Source organism: Marmota flaviventris, chromosome X (assembly GCF_047511675.1).
Source record: "Marmota flaviventris isolate mMarFla1 chromosome X, mMarFla1.hap1, whole genome shotgun sequence".
Taxonomy (NCBI): Eukaryota; Metazoa; Chordata; class Mammalia; order Rodentia; family Sciuridae; genus Marmota; species Marmota flaviventris.
In genome coordinates, this window is record NC_092518.1 from 12,250,806 (window position 1) to 12,267,790 (window position 16,985).

General features: G+C 43.8%; 1 protein-coding gene across 3 annotated transcripts in view; it reads right to left on the minus strand.

Moving 5' to 3' along the window:
- The window catches only part of Rai2 (retinoic acid induced 2), a 68,221-nt gene that overhangs the window by 9,832 nt on the left and 41,404 nt on the right, over positions 1-16,985 (minus strand). The window contains exon 1 of one of the 3 annotated variants that reach the window (XM_071606344.1): positions 4,700-4,738. The exons of the other annotated variants lie outside the window; for them this stretch is intronic. The gene's annotated coding sequence lies outside the window, so the exon portion shown is untranslated. Of the gene's footprint in view, positions 1-4,699; positions 4,739-16,985 lie in introns of those variants that run through there. 3 annotated transcript variants of the gene reach the window in all.

A 16,985-nucleotide genomic window follows, 5' to 3' on the forward strand; every position in this document is an offset into this window, starting at 1 on the left:
ATGAATGTATGTATGTGTTGTGGGGTGTTCAAGATTTTTCTGATCAAGGGTAAGAATGAAAACATTACCACTAAGCAGGAGGGACAAAGCTCTCAGGGCCCAGTGAGACTTCCAAGGTCTCTCTCAAAGTGAACAAGTCTTTGAGTCAGTTCAATTGGCCAGGCCCTCCTGCTTTGCAGAGCAGGAAGTTAAGGCTCAAAGGTCAAGTGACTTGCTCAAGTTCACACAGCATAGAATACACTGACTTCCAGACCTGCGCTTCTTCCTCAAAGGCACATTACCCAACCCATTGCCTTAGTTTCAAATTCCCAAGGGTATTGAGGGGCGCTTGAGTCTAATGCACTGGCCAGAGTCAGCCAGTCTGGATTAGAACATCTCTATTGTAACCAGCACCTGACACCAAAATATGTGGGATACTTTCAGTCAACCATCAAAATGTCAAGAAGAGTTTGGTGAGCAAGGAGCTTGATTAAGAAGAAATACCCCCTTGAGTCAGAGATGCCTAATAGGCAAGTCATTGAAATAGAAGTCAAAGGTTCAATGCACACATGAGCTTTTCATAACTGTAGGAAAGTCATTTTACACCCCAGGGACTCAGGTTCCTCTTCTGTAATATTGGCACTGCCCCCTTCTCAGACCTCCCAGGAGTGAGTGGTGCTTGCTGGGAAGGAGTCAAACCTAGCCTTCCCAGAGCTGCTGGAAGAGGAACTGCTGTGGGCACCAAAGGGTGAGCAGGTGTGAGCTGTCAAGCAGAATTGGAGGGAGAAAATAAATAGCTCAAAGGTCCAATTTTCCAAGTCTTTGCTGGGTTAGAACCCAGGCCTCAAGAGAAATCTGGAATAGTTGGTGGCGAGGGCACTCTGCTGCCTTTCTTTCTCTGTACATGATGTCAGATGTCTCTGTGTTTATTATCTCATTTCCTACTCCTGAATACCTGTAGGCTGCCTAAATTATCCATGGTGACCCTTGGGACCATGCAGGCCTTAGTGTAGGGCTGGACTAGATTCATGCCAATTCATTTATTCATCCTTTCAAGAATGATCTGGGAACCTACTATGCACTGGCATATATTTCCTATTCCTCCAACCTGGTACTACTTTCTCGGAAGGCATGTAGTTTGTTCGTTTGTTTGTACCAGGGACTGAACTCGGGGGCACTCAACCACTGAGCCATACTCCTAGCCCTATTTCGTATTTTATTTAGAGACAGGGTCTCACTGAGTTACTAAGCACCTTGCCTTTGCTGAGACTGACTGAACTTGCAATCCTCCTGCCTCAACCTCCCAAGCAGTTGGGATTACAGGCATGTAGCCTTTTTCTTGGCTCATTTCTCAGGGCATTAACCAAACCCATTTTCTATGGTTGTCTACTTTGATTGGGGTTCAAGGCTCATAGATAGATGTAGGAGATGATATCAGTGCAAGGACGTCTCTAAGGTAGAGAATGATAAATGTTTGCTTTCCAGAGAGGCCTGCCCCTGACACTACAAGGAAAGAAGTATTCTTGGTGAACCTCAGTGGAAGGTGAGAGGCCACCACAGCATTACATGAGACTCTCAGGAAGAGCTGTTTTTGGTGAGGATCACCATTGCTTATGTAGCTGGGATGGTTGACTGAATTAGAGGGGAAGTTGGGGGTAAGGGTGTGACCATAAGCTGGCTTCCAGGAAGCAACTTGGATCAGGAATTCAGTGACAGAGGGCCTGAGGGTTGGCTGGTGAGTGTGTGTGGCTGAAAACTCTCTGACACAAGTCCATTCATTTGTGTGCTCTGAGGCCTGGGCATTCTTGGGGGCCTCTGAGATGCCAGGCAGTGGTCACCTTTGAATTCTGGTCACCAACACCAGCTTGTCCCATAGTTAAATCACCTATTATCTTTCTACATATATCAGACTCCTCAACACAGCCTTTAAACAGCAACACAGGATCATCGAATGAGGGAATAAAAGGATAAGAAGTAGTATATACAAAATGGAGAGTGGAATGTGCAAGTCAGCAAGTGGCTGTTTTTGCATTCGGCTGAGGCCCTGCAGCTTTCCACCAGACACCAGACCCCAGACACCATCAGGGACTGGGGCCACAGGAGCCATACCATGCAGGAGCAATAGGTCATGTTTAAGGTCTCAGGCCAGGGTCTATCCTGTTGAAGAACTATGGTTTGGGGTGATTTTTTCTGGCAACAAAGAAACCTCTTCAATTTAGAATAAAGGGGAAAAACCTGCCTCTGAAAGAGAAAATACTTCTAATTAGATTGAGATACAAAGGTTAAATTTTTGTTCTGGGAAAAAGACTGTTTATAATCCTGTGTCATTAGCAAGACATTTTCCAGAGACCAGTGTGACAGAAATAGACCCTCTGAGGGGTCACTGGAAGGAAGAGGTGCAGAATTCTGAAGTACTAAGGTCTGGAGTTCAGGCTGTCCCCTTCTCCTAATGTCAGTGAGCCCCTCACCAATTGTTAGCATGGGGACAGTGCCAGCTTACCCTGGGTACTGGGCCCCCTGTGAGGCTGGGCAGAATGGAAAGTTTTGAACTCAGAGAGGCCTAGGTTCAAACATCAGCCTGCCAAACTTTGCTAGCTGCGTGACCTTGGGTAAGTTAGTTCTAAGCCTCAGTTTCTCTCTTGTAAGATGAGGATTTTTAAAACTCCCCATCATACAGAGTGTTCATAATGATTAAGGGACATAATCTACATAAAAGTGCTTGGCACAGGGCCTGGCACATGGAAAGTGCTTTGTAAATCAAGACCAACATCATTATCCTTGCCATCACTGTTGGTTTCACTGTCACTGTTATCATCATCATTGTCATCACATCATTAGCACTGGATTCATCTTCATCATTCTCACTGTCATCATCCTTATTGTCACATTGGCTTCATCTTCTTCCTCATTAGACCCCTAGCCATGTTTCCTCTTTGCATGTTGAGTAGCATCAAATACTCCCTTGGCATCTGAATGGGTCCACACATTCATAACCCTGTATGTTTAAGGGTTCACTTGAAAATCAGCTGGTAGGAACTGGGAAGGCAATTGTCATAGAATCAGTGTTATACCTGATGGGAGGTTTCCAGGCTGGCACCCCAAACCCACTTCACCCCCAACATAGCTAAGATACTGAACATTTGTGGTAAAAACAGAAGACAATACTATTGTAACACCAGGAACTAAAGATGGCAGGAAAATGATTAAATAAATACAAAAATCTACTCCTCGTTCAGGTTGGGGGGAAAAGCGGGGGGAGCCAGAGCCTTGTGTATCTTGCATATGGACTCATGAGCATTTTTAAGGGTTCTGAAGTTACTGCCCTTTGGCTGTTCATAATTTCACTTCAGATCCTTCAGGGTTTTTTTTTCCTCCTTTGCACAGGGCCTAAGTATCTCTCCTTTCTTCCTTTCAGTAGTGATTAGGATCATTTTCTCATAAAAAAAAAACATGGAGCAGACAAGGAAGAGGGTAAGGATAAAAGGGAGAGAGAAAGCAAAAAGATTTTCTGAGCTAAGTAGGTAGAAGTGGAAGGAGAGAAAATTTAAAAGTATATAGAGAAACTGAAGGAAGCTGTGAGGAAAACACGGAATGAGATCTCCAATTGGCCACAAGGGGCGCTGTAAAGCCGTAACAGCTTGGTTGCTGTGCCATGTGGTGGAGGGAGAGGTGAGACGGGAGTTTCTCAGCACATTGAGGACATGTTGAAAAATAGCACATTGTTAACAAGTACAAGTACTCCTAGTAAATAAGGAAGCTGGTCCAAATTCTGGCAGAATGCACATGCTTTTAAAATCACCAAGCATATTTACTTGGTACTTGGCTGTGCTGTCAGTCCTAGAAAAAAATATACAAGCTCATATTCTTTTGGTGTTTGATTTTCATTTTTGCCTAACCCTAAACTCCAGTCTTCCTTGGGCAATCAGAATTGCCCCCCCCCAAAAAAAATTGGAATTTGCAGAAAAAAAGATGATAAACTCATTCTCAGTGAGGTATACAAATGATAAGGCCCAAGTATTATGTTTCCATGATTGGTATAATAAACAGCATCTAGTCAGCAATAGAGCTATGGACAAAGAAGTAGAAGTCTAAGTGAGGAATTTCAGATGCCAATCATGGGAAAGAAGTTTCTTACTTTCTTGACTTTTCTCCACAGATTCAAGAGTCTACAACTAGGACCAAGTTTGCTGGCTTCATTAAAAGGTACATGCGCTAAGAGCAAAGAAAGGATGTGAATGTGAAGCAGTTATTTATTCCTTTATGGACTCAATCGGCAAACACCTAGTGCTCACCCAAAAGAAATTTCCTGAGTAGGTGCTTCCCAGGTGCAGAGATTTCCACAATATCTAGAGTTGTCTTTATCTCATTTTACTGAATGAGCCACCTCCTGAAACTCTGCTTTCTACCTTACCAGGTTTCCATGCAGAAGCTACAGGCTCTCAAAGGACAACATGCTACTGCAGGGTTACAGTCACATGGAAACTCAGTGACCACTGTCAGTGATGGTGATCTTGGTAAGGAAGGTGAAGAGAGGAAGCTGGTGATTTTTGGTGAACCCAACTGGCTATAGTTATCTTAGCTTGGGTTCTCCCATGGGATGATCCTAAGGCAAAGAATTAACTGAAAATAGTTTATTTGGGAGAAGGTCCCAGAAAACACCAGAAGGGGAGTAAAGCAACAAGACAGGAAAGGAAAGAAGCTAATTTATCAAGCAAGTTACCACTGCAGGCAACTGGAGCTCAGTTCCACTGGGGAATTCTGGGAGACTGTGTAGAACACATTCCTCAGGGCTATGTCAACTGAGAGGCCAGGAAGTCAGGGTGTTTAGTCACCAACTTCCATCCATCACTGGTCAGGGGTTGCTTCTGGAGGATACGTTCATTCCTTGGCACTTCCAGATAGCACAGCATGCAGGCCTAGTGTGCTCCTGAGACAAAAACCAAAAAACAAACCTTAAGGGACAGTCACAGGTACATGCAGTAAGTAACCTTTGGTGTACAGAGGTGAGTCTGAGGGGATATGGTGGGGCACCAATAGCATCTGCTACACTAACCATGCCCTGGAAAGTTCCAGTGCATATTATGTGAATACTTAAATGTCATTCATTTAGGCTACCATGACCAAGTGATTCCCCAGTCAGTGGAACCTTCTATGACCCCATGAAGAAGACACTGTTATTTTTAACAATGCCCACACCACAGAAGAATCGGCTCATGGGGGGTGTGCCTCAAGATTTCATAAAGAATAAGGCATACAAGGAGGCCAGAGATGATTATCTTTCCAAAAGCAAAATGTTCAAGAGATGGTCAGCTTGGCTGATATGCTCCTTTGCTAAAATTTAACTGGGGCCCTCCAGAAAGTTCTTTTAATCATATTTGTGCTGGCTGGAATGCAAGATGTTCCTGGGATGAGTCACAGAGGGAGTTTCTTTTCTAGTGATCATGTATTCCAACTCAGGGACCAAAAAAACAATAAATAAACACTACTTCACTTCATCAGCTGCATATTGCCTAATAAAAATAATAATGACAACCCTGACCCAAGAAGTACGCAGACAATGCAGGAAGAAGGGGGTAGGGAATGCTCATCTTTTAAACAGGAAGACTTCTTTCTGAAATTCAGTTTAGTCAAAAGCACTCCTCTGCCTGGAGGCAAGCTCTCTCAAGAGCAGAACAACATGCTCGGCAGAATCTTAGGGCTGGTGAATCTTTTGAAGTCCTTAAGAAATCACTATATTTATCTTAAAGCAAGTATCATGGTGAGAGTTAATACAGCATAAACAATACAAAGTTGAAGTGGGGAAAGGAAACAGATTGGCTGCCTAACATCTGGCTACTTGGCAATGAAGATTATAGGTGTTATTTCCTATTTTCTTTAGGGGAAGACTTCCTTTGGAATGCACGTGTTTACACACACACACACACACACACACACACACACATACACACACACACACACACACTGGTAGTCAAGTTGGAATGAAGCCACCTGTTTCCCTGTTGTAATCCAAGGGGACCCTCAAACAGGATTCTTGTCCATTCCTTCTCTTTCTCACGTGCCCCACCTCTGGTATTGTCCCTCTGAATTCCAACCATCGGGCTTTTATTGCTGTGGGTGACATGTGAACTAGACCTTGTCACATCTGAAGGATTTCTGAGGAGGAGATAGTGGAATGGAGGAGAATTTTACAGAAGGATATGACTGGAAGAAAGGCATAAGATGGCAGGTGTGTCCAGAACAGGCTGCCTGGTTGGGCAACTGGAGCCCAGGGCTGGTGAGGGTTGGAGGCGAGACAAGGGTGTGTGGAAACATTAGAAGTGTGCCAGCTCTTCCAAGGGTGTTCATAGTTGCCCCTTAGCAATTAACCCTGTGTCCTAAAGGACTGCCAACTCAGCCAAAACAACTTTGATGTCTTTACAGGCCCCAATGAGCAGGAGGCCTCAATTCAATAGTGAGACCATTAGGTTGGGGAGAAAAGAAGAAGTAATTTAGTTTTCAGGGCTTTGCTAGCTTCCTCATTCCCCCTTCCCCACTGCTTCTCTCCACACACTCACAAGATGATAATAATAAACCATTTACTGAGCACTGATTTATCATGTGCCAGGCACCCTGCTAGGTATTTTACATTCATTTTCTCATCTCATTTTCTCAGCAACCCCAGCAGATTGGTACCACCTTGGTGTGAGTTGATTTGTTGGACTGTTGCTTCCCTCTCCCTTCTGCCCCCAGGATCTGAGCTGTGAATCCCCAGGAAATGGTTGTTTTCATGGGAGGGAGGGGCAGAGTTTTCTAGAACATGAACAATGTTTAATGTAGGAAAGGTAGGTGTGGGGTAACAAAGAACAGAAAGTGGGTAGTGTCTCCTGTCTCAGATCAGAACCTACAATTTCTTGGCCTTCTCCTGTGGCTCAGACAGGCCTGCATTGATTTCTTTTTCTGGCCCAGCCCTGCCTAAGTTCCCTCCTCTTCTATCATCATTTCTACTAGTGAAGACTGGGCTCTGAAATGCACATCCTGAGTCAGGTGCTCCCCTTGTTTTCTGACCTCATTTCTCACTTCCTGTGTGCTCTGGTTTGGACAAGTGTCCCCCAAAGGCCCCTGTGGAGATGAAGCCTTGGCAGGAGGTCATCAGTCCCTGGGGGGTATGCCCTTGAAGGGGATAATGGTATTGCAGCCCCTGGTGTTCTCTTTCTCACTTCCTGGCCATGAGGAATGGTTTTCCTCCTCCATGCTCTCTGTGCCCTAATGTGCTCCCTTACCACAGTCCCCAGTGCAACAGGACCAACAGCCCCTGGACTGAAACCTCCAAACCCGAGAACTGAATAACCCTTATCTCAAGATAATACTTATCTCGAGTATTTGTAATGGCAGTGGGAAGCTGATTAACACACTAGGCTTCTGGACCCAGGCAGGAGCTATTTCCATCCTCCCCAGGATTATTTCATCTGTGGCTGACTGACTGGCCATCTAGCAAATGCATTGCCCCTTCTTCCTGGACTACAGTTCCCAGTCTCCCTTGCAGTTAGTGTGATCATGTTCCTGAGTGCTGCCAACAGAATGTGAATAGACACGTACCACTTTGGGTCTGGCCCTTCCTTCCTTCCATATGTGATGTTCCGATTCCTTTCTCTCTCTTTGCTTTAGCTTAATGCATAAGGACCTATTGGAAGCCATCTGATGAAGACAGCAGAGCCACAAGACAGGAGGGTATACACACCTGACGCATGGCTTGGAGGCAGGCCCTCTGCCAGCAGGAACATCCATTCGAAGCTTTATGTGAGTGAGAAATCAACTTCTATTGTGTTTCAGCCTCAGTACACTTTCAATTTGTTAGGAACAGCAGCGCAGAAGGCTTCCTGGGACTCACCCTGTGCACTGCTAGGGACAGCAGACTGTCTCTACCCTCTATTGCTTCCTCCATGTTTGGAGCCCTCCAAACTCACTGGCTGAAAACCAGAGCTGCAGAATCCATCTTAGTGCCCACAGCCCAGTTCCAAGCTTCCACATGCTGACTTTCCTGCTGCTACAGCACTGAGCACCTTTGCCTGTTCTCCCTGATTTGAATCAATTTATTACTGTGCGTTCAGGACTATTCTTTGCTTGGCAGCTGCATCTATATCCACTGAAAGAGTCCGCTTCCCTGGCATTCATAAAGCTGGGAGAAGCAAGGGAGCTGCCTCCAGGGAGCAGGGAGAGGCAGGGCTGTCAGCAGCCCTGTTCCCCACAATCCTGCAGCTCCTTAGGTGGCCCGCCCCATGTCAGTGGGTGGGGTGGTTAAGGGCGAAGCAGCAGGACCCTGGCATGAAAGAAACACACAGACCTGGGTAGCAGTCATGCTTGGTTTCTTGCCAGAGGAAACTACTAGAACCACAATACCCCCTTCCTCCTGGGACCCTTGGCTAGTTTGCTGGTTTGTAGTGCAAGGAGGCTTGGGATTTCCCCTTTCCCCCATACCAGACTCTTTACAGGAAAGGTCCAGGTGGATTCTCCTTTGGGAGAATTTACCATGTATGGCTCCAGCCTCTAGGATTGCTTTCCCTTGTTTCCCTGCCTAGTTGACTTTCTAGGCAAAGAATGCCCATTTAAAAGTGTTCTCTCCCTCCACTGACCACGAAGTGCCATCGCTAGTAAGCTTCTGCCTTGTTTTCAATTGCTCTTTGGGGGTTCTTCTCTAAAAATACCAGTTCTTCCAAAGACATATTAGAGAGACTATATTAGTCTTCACCATATTAGAGATACTAAACTGATTGAAAACATTTTCTCTATAATCAGGACTTTCATGTGCAAAGGACCCAACTAAATATCTTCACTATCACCTCAAAAAAAAAAAACAGGGATCACCCCTATTTTATAGATGGGAGACTTCAGACTCACCTCAAACCCTGCATTAACTATGAGAGAAGACTAGAACTAGCGCTCTCTGCCCTCTGAACTGAGACTGAGAAACTTCTCCTTAGGTCTAAGCTCCCTGGCTCCAGAGCTTTTTGACAGCTGTGATATCTGGAATTTACCTTAAAAGTCACCAGCACCTCCAGGGAGACTGGCCTCAGTCTCTGACTCAGGTAAAGTCGTAATCTGGTCAGTGGGCAGCTACTTGTCTGATCGAGTGCCAAGATTGCACACCCAGGGCACAGCAACTCAAGTTCTAGTCAGGAAGCCCCCACCCCAAGGCTGCTACGGAAGTTGCAGTCACCTCTTCATCTCCCTAATATTTGAGGCAGGGCCAAAGAGCACCTGGAATGTTTGAAATGTTTTCCTTACTGGGGAAACTGGTGGCTTGCTAATTAGCATGATAGTGACTGTAGGAAAAGGATAGAACTAGGGGTATTCAAGACATATGGTGTGGATTGGCTGAAATATTTGAGAGGTAGTTCCCCAACTTTGTTACAGACAGGGTTGGTGGATCCAGGAAAGCTGGGAGGCAGCACCCAAAAAGGGAGGGTTCCAATGCTTGCCACATAACTGTCCCATGTCTGGCAACCAGTTTTAGAGGATTTCCATTTGCCTATGCCAACTAGAAGGTGACAAAATTCTACCTTGGAAATGTTATCATATCTGCCTTGAGTGCTCACAGCAGCTGAGATGACAGCCTGCAGGGACTCCCTGAATGGCCTTATGAACTGGTCTGTGCCTGCTGGCTACTGACTTGTTACATTATCAGTGTCTGTGGAGGGCACCATTTGCCCTGAGACTTGTCCTGTGGCTGTCACAGTGTGATTTTGAGCTCCCCATGCAGGGGCCCCTCCTCTTCTCCCCTCTGACTCTCTAGCCTGCCTCCGTCTCTTTCCCTAGTTCCCTCTCAGGGTTTTGGCCTTGAGCTTGCTTTGCGGCAGCCCAGACAACCCTCAGGGCTGGAAAGACTGTGTTAGGAACAACGATGATGAGTGGAAACCTCCTGTCCATAAAACTTTTAACACCAGCTTCACTCCCACAGGACCTTTTCAGTATCTGAGCCAGCACTGACTGACATGCTTGAAAATTTTTCAAAATGTTCTTAAAAAGGAAAAAAGAAAAGAAAACCCCAAGTGACCATATCTCATTCATCAGAATGACTACAACTAAAGGATATTATAAACAAAATGTTGGTGAGGCTATGGAGAAACGGAAGCACATGCACGCCGCTGGTAAAATGGTACCACTACTTTGGACAACTGTCTGGTAGTTTCTAATGAAGTTCAACAAATTGCCTACCCTATTCTTGGCAATTTCCCCGTCCCACCTCCCCCCATGAAAATATATATTCACAAAAAATATTTGTTCACAGATGTTCATAGGAGTTCTATTCTTAAAAGCCATAAGCCAGAAACAACCCAAATGTTTGTCAACAGGTGAACGGATAACTAGGCTATGCCACAGCCACATGGAATACTACTCCAAAATTAAAAGCTACAAACAATGGAGACACACACACACACACACACACACACACAATAACTCAGATGCAGCCCAAAGACACTGTGCTGAGTGAAAGCATCCAGGTAGAAGGTGTATATACTACAGGACTTCACTGACACAAAATGGTGAAAAAGGCAAAAATATTTATACCATGATGCTAGAAATCAGAGCATGGTTGCTCTGGGGAGGCAAAAGAGAGAACAGGGGCTGGGGATGTGGCTCAAGTGGTAGTGCGCTCGCCTGGCATGCGTGCGGCCCGGGTTCGATCCTCAGCACCACATACAAAACAAAGATGTTGTGTCCGCCAATAAAACTAAAAAAAATAAATAAATATTAAAATTCTCTCTCTCTCTAAAAAAAAAAAAAAAGAGAGAGAACAGATTAAAATAAAGCCTGAAGAGCCAGCTTTCTGGCATACTGGGAGTGTTTTCTAGACTCTCTGAGATGGTGGTTACATAGGTAAATAGAATTGTCAAAATTGACCCATCTGACCACTTATAAATCGCTTTATTTTATGTTCATTATCTCTTGATAATTTAAGAAAAGAGGCGTTTAAAATACTGTGGAAGAACTGCAGAAAGGAAAGAAACTCCCAGTGGTTCTGTAGTTTGCAGTTGGCTTTTGATCACTTCTGAGCCCAGTGTGGGGAGGGAAGATGGAGCAGAGGCTACTGGTAACAAGAGGGTGAAGACCCTTCTCAAGGCACTTGCCAGGGTCCCTTTACCTCAAGCACAAAGAAGGCAGCAACACTGGCCCCCCGAACACAAACGCTCGCTGAAAAAAAATACCAGAAACCCCGAGGAAAGCTAAAATTACTTTCCAAGAAATGCCAATAGTTTTGTATTTGGGAAAGGGGGAGGATTAAGGCAAGCAAAAGGCAAAATATGTTACTCTTTGGACAACAATGCTGATCCACTGAGGAGGCCCTGTACGAGGGACTTCAAAGTGCAGCTACTGAGATCTCCTCCACGGGTCTCTGGGATGGGTGGGAGTGAAATAGCAGAGGTTCCTTATAGGTAAAGGTCTTCTATTTTGCATGGTGAAGAGGAATCTTCTATTTCCCTAGCAAAATCCTAGCCACAGTCACAGGCATTCACTGTGTTCAGCCCCCCTCAAATAACAAACAAACAAAAGCTTATGGGTCAGGCCTGCACACAAACTCTGGCTCTGACACCATGAGAACTGTGTGGCTTTGGTGGAATGACTTGGCCTTTCTGAGCTGCAGTTTCCTTGCCTGTGAAATGGGGGTAAAGATATATGCTGGGGAAGCAGAAAGTGCCTAATGCCTAGTAAATGTTCAACAAAGAATCATATCTGGACTCCAAGGATCTTTCCAGATTGTCTACACCAACCTTGCAACAGGAGAAGGAATCCCCTTCAGACAAATTAGCGTTCTGTTTTTACTTCTGAGTGTCATATGCACAGAATTTGCATAATCCACAGTTCATGAAACTGTCCCATGCATAGCCCACTTTTTCATTGTCTTATTTAAAAGTTATTTTACTTTTAATACTATAAATTAATAAACAAACATTAGTGAAGACATCCCCCAAGTCAACACTATGTGGGTCTAGCTCTGGGACTTTCTATTCTATTCCATCAGCTCCTTTGTCTTCATCTTATTATACTTCCTAATGAATGGTGCTAGACACTAAGGAGAAAGTAAATGGAGGAAGTGGATTGAGAGTAACAGGGAGCAGGGGATGGGGAAAGGATCACCCTGGGAGGGTGATCAAGGAAGGCTTCTCTGATGTGGTGGCATTTGAGCAAAAACCTGAAAGAAGGGGCACCATGGCATAAAGATATCCCAGTGCTCCAAAGAGACATGAGGGAGGGATGGAGAGAAGTATGAATTGGCGGGGGGGCATGGTAAGCAAATTCCAGGGTGATAGGAAAGAAAGCTAGGGGCTGGTCAGGCACAGTGGCCTATGCCTGTAATTCCAGTGACTGGGGAGGCCGAGGCAAGAGGATCATAAGTTTGAGGCCAACCTCAGCAACTTAGTGAGACTTTGTCTCGAAATAAAATTAAAAAGGACTAGGGATATAGCTCAGTGGTAGAGTGCACCCTTGGCAAAGCTAGGGATTAGATCACATTCAGCCTTCTAATTTTCATTTTATAAAAAGTATCAAGTATAACCATTTTATAGATGAGAAAACAAAGGCTCAGAAGAGGTGATCTGCTCCAGGCCATGTATTTGGTTAGGGGCAGGGTCATGGGTAGAATTCAAGGCTCTGTTCATCCTCTGTGGTATCACATGGCCCCTCTGTGCCCTCAAATGATTTGAATTCCACAAAATGCCTCCAAGCAGCTTTCAGGTAATGAGGTGACAACTAGTATATTGAAATGCTGTTCTTCCAAGCAGAAGTTCTTTACCACACACACAAAAAGATTATTTGAAGACTAATTAGGATTCTGACATTCTTTAATGACTAACTCCTTAGGGCCATGTCAAAATCCATGTGAATATTTCCAAATTATTTTCTCATCATAGGTGATATTTATTCTCCAGAGAAAAATCAAAGATATGCTAGTGACAGTCTTTGAAATTTGAGCTGAGTGCTATAATTACACAAGCAGAAGCAAGAATTTGTCTTAATAAACTACCAATAATCAAGAAATATACAAGTACTGGAAGAATGATTTTATATGTATTTTAGTAACATCCCTTCAGCTCAAAAGATGACAAAAATTTTTACTTCTAATCATGTGGATGGAAATATTAAGGTCAAGGGTATAAAAGTTCACCTTCTTTTGAAAGTCTGAGCTGGGTACAAGATAAAAACAGGAGAGAGACCCGTGACTGAAGACATTTGAGTAAATCTGACTCCCTATTAAACCTTCAGGGTAAAGGGATTTTTCAAATCTGTTTTCTTCTTTGGCTGGCTAATCCCTTCCTTTCAGGAGGAGATTTCAGCCCCCTATACACACACTCACACACTTACCGGCTGGTCTATGGAAACAGACCCACGTGCTGTTTCCATCTTGCATCTCCATGCTGGGCTCTGATACAACTTCAGAAATTATGACTCAAGAGATCACAATTACTGACTTCCGAGTGCCTCTGATTTCTCCCAGGAGAATAAGTAGATGAGAAGTTCTACATATTTTCAAAGGCAGACGAATTTAGGCTGTTTTTCAGTCATGCCTCTCATTTTTCTGAGGACAATTCTGAAAGTATGCAGATGTGACAGTGTTGATGGCAGAGGGGCTTGACATCCCTTGGCACACACAGGTAAGAACCATCTGCTTCTAGTTATTTCAGCTACATCTCCACAAGACCAAGACAACTCAGTCCAGTGGATGCAACAAAAGTGACTCAAACGTTGGCCAATAAGCCACTGAATGATTCTCTTCCTAAGCTCTGTGTTCTAAGCCATTCTGCCATGGTGAAATTTAGGGGTGCTGGGAGATCTCACAAGGGTATAATCACTCATTCCCTGTAGTTCTAATTTGAGAAAGAAAACACAATTTGAAGGTGTAACAAGTCCAAGACAAATCCAATTTGTGGAGAAGATACCCTCCTTAAGGAAATGAAATAGAGATGCCCAGCTCAGCCACGGACTGGCTGTGTGAGCATGAGCGAGTCCCTAACCCTCTATATGCCTCAGTTTCCTCATTGTATGATGAGGGCAGATAACAGTATATAGATGCTGCAGGGTTGTTAAGGAAAGTGACTTAACACATGCAAAACACTTAGAACTAGGAGCTGGGGTTGCAGCTCAGTGGTAGAGCACTTGCCTAGCACATGTGAGGCACTGGGTTTGATCCTCAGCTCCACATAAAAATAAATAAGTAAACTAAAGGTATTTTAAAAATCTTTAAAAAACAGAACCATTCCTGGCACATAGGTCAGAACTCCAAAAGGGTCGCTATTTTGATTATAATTAAAGATAGGGAACCAAAGGATCCTCACCATGGAATGCTAAATAAATAAGGTAAGAATTATATTTGAAACTAAAAATAAGCAATAAATAAGATGAAAGAAGGTGATTTTTCTTCTCAGCAGTTTTTCTGTGGCAATGGTTACTCTACTCAAACATAAGCCTGGCAGGGTGCTGGCCTCCTGTTGTCTACAATAGGCAAGATATGGGTGTGGAGGCGGTGAATAACATCAAGTTTAAAGTAACAAGAATGAGGTCAAGAGCAGAGGTGGTGGGTGGCAGCCTAATGGAGGGTTTTCATTAAGCCAGATTCCCCCTGGATAGACAGTATAGAGGGACAGTCAACCCTGGCTGCACAAGAGACTTGACTAGGGAGCTTTGAAACATCAGGATACCTAGGCCACACTCCATACCAATGAAATCAGAATCTTCTTTAGCTGGGCATAGACATCAGAATTTATCAGAGCTCCTCAAATGATTCCCATGTGCAGCCAGGAGTAAGGACCCCTCCTTGAATCTATTCCCCTTTCCCCAGCACAAGAATAGAGAGCTTATCCTCACCAGTTCTCAGGAGACCCAGGCACAGTCTCAATTCTCTTCACAGAGACAAAGAGAAAACCCGTCAAGCTCCATCCAGGGAAGGAATTGATTAATGTTTACTTAGGGGTCCAGACTACCTGGTTTACAGCCTTGGTGCTGCATCAATAAGTGAATAAATAGATAAATGGATGAATGAATACAGAATCACCGAAAATGTCTTCTGATAAGGAAGTAAGTTGCTTTAAAACATTCTGGAGGGCAATTTGAAAGCATTCATACCTACTGACCCAGAAAATCTTCTTCTTGGAATCACCTCAAGGAAATGCAGTCCCTGGCTGGCTTTTCTCCCAAAAGCCTACAGTCCTAATTAAAGAGAGATTCCTGGGCTATAGAAGAGAAGCGTGATCAGTCCAGGGTGTCCATGCTCTTGGAATTTCACTTCCATGGGGAGGTGAGAGAAGGGAACCCTCAGTCAAGAAATATATATATATATATATATATATATATATATATAATCTTTCATTAGGGTTTGGAATTTGCAGATTTTCAAATAAGAACTCACTGTAAACTGAGAGTTCAATGCCCCAAACTCAAGAGAGACTCTTCTGGATAGGAGAAAGTTGTTTATGGGAAGATTCTGACAGTTAGTAGCTTAGGCCTCATAAACACACACACACACACACACACACACACACACACATACACACACACACACAAGCAGGGCCTGATGTCTGATTTTTGAGCATTCTTCTATCAGCCCCCTAGGAGGAGCTGACTGCAAAATGTTTTCCTGTGTAGTTAATAATGTGACCCAGTCTTGCCAGCTGGTAAGAAAAAAGGTGTCAGTATTTTGCAGCTTTGTCCAATATATTGAAGATGGGTATTTAACTTAGGGGATTTAAAAACCTTCCCTTTTTGGAAATAGGATGGATTTGACTTTAAGTATAACTTGAAGGCATGATACATTGCGGTGAACTTATTTGTCAAGAACCAGGCCTGTCCTTCAAGATGGCATCTCCATCCACCATGCATGTGATGAAGGAGCTTCTCCACTTATGTACGACAGCATTGGAATGATGGGACTTTGAATTAGGAGCTGGAATAAAGAGGAAAAATTGGCAAGTATGCTTTTAAAAAGACCAACAACCCCATCCAAAGCTATTAGATGTGTTTATATGTGTTATGTACTTCTTGGTACTTAAGAGAAAATAGAATCATCTTTAAATTCAAAAAAACATTCTCTGGGTAAGACCACTTATTAGAAGCTTAGTCCAGAAAAAATATTATTCTTGTGTTACAAAATCAAAGCAGTGGAGGAAAAAAAATCAAAGGGAACGATCAGTCAGGAAAAATGTCTGGGTTCCAAAATGCTGTGGGAGAGACCACAGAGAAAGCACGGTAATATTTAAGCTTGTGCTAAACATACTTTTTTCTACTGTCACTTTTCACCAAGTATAAGTTTATATATGCTTTGTCAAATGCCTTTTTAATGATTTATTCTGAGGGATTTCCTACTACTCTTGGGCTTTAAAGTTCAGGCAAGGTTAAGGGGCTGGGTGGACATTGGAAGAGAAAGACCACGTAAGCAGACAGCCACCACAACATGGCACTGAGGAGGTTGAGGTCACTCTTCTGTGCCCAGGTTAACACATTTCTAAGGGATCTAGGTAGTTCTCCCAAGTCACAGGCAGTTCCCAGTGGGAGTTAGTTATCTGCAATGAACATATGGGTCATGGATCACACAGAAGGGTTATTTGTGTGTATGTGTGCACGCACACGCATGTGTATGGCTGGGCTGGTACTGTCCCACATTAGCAAATGACCAAAAGGTTAGATGATTGGCAAATAGTAATGTCTTGAATACCAAAGATAACATCACTACTAGCATTCTGATAATTATAAGTCTTCTGCTGAAAAAGGAATACAATCAAGTAATTCCCTGAAGACTGACCAATGTAGTATTAAGAAATGTAATCAAATGACTGATCCCTTCACATGCAAAAGCATATTCCTTGATGAAATTGTATGTTCTAAAACCAAAAGGCAGGGGTGCAGCTGCTCTCCACTTCTCCACTGAAACTGATCTTGCTAAGGTCATGTTGACCTGCATGTGGTCAGATCCACTGATAGATTCTCTTGGCCTTCATCCTACTCAACCCAGCAGTGTTCGACACAATTGACCATCCCCT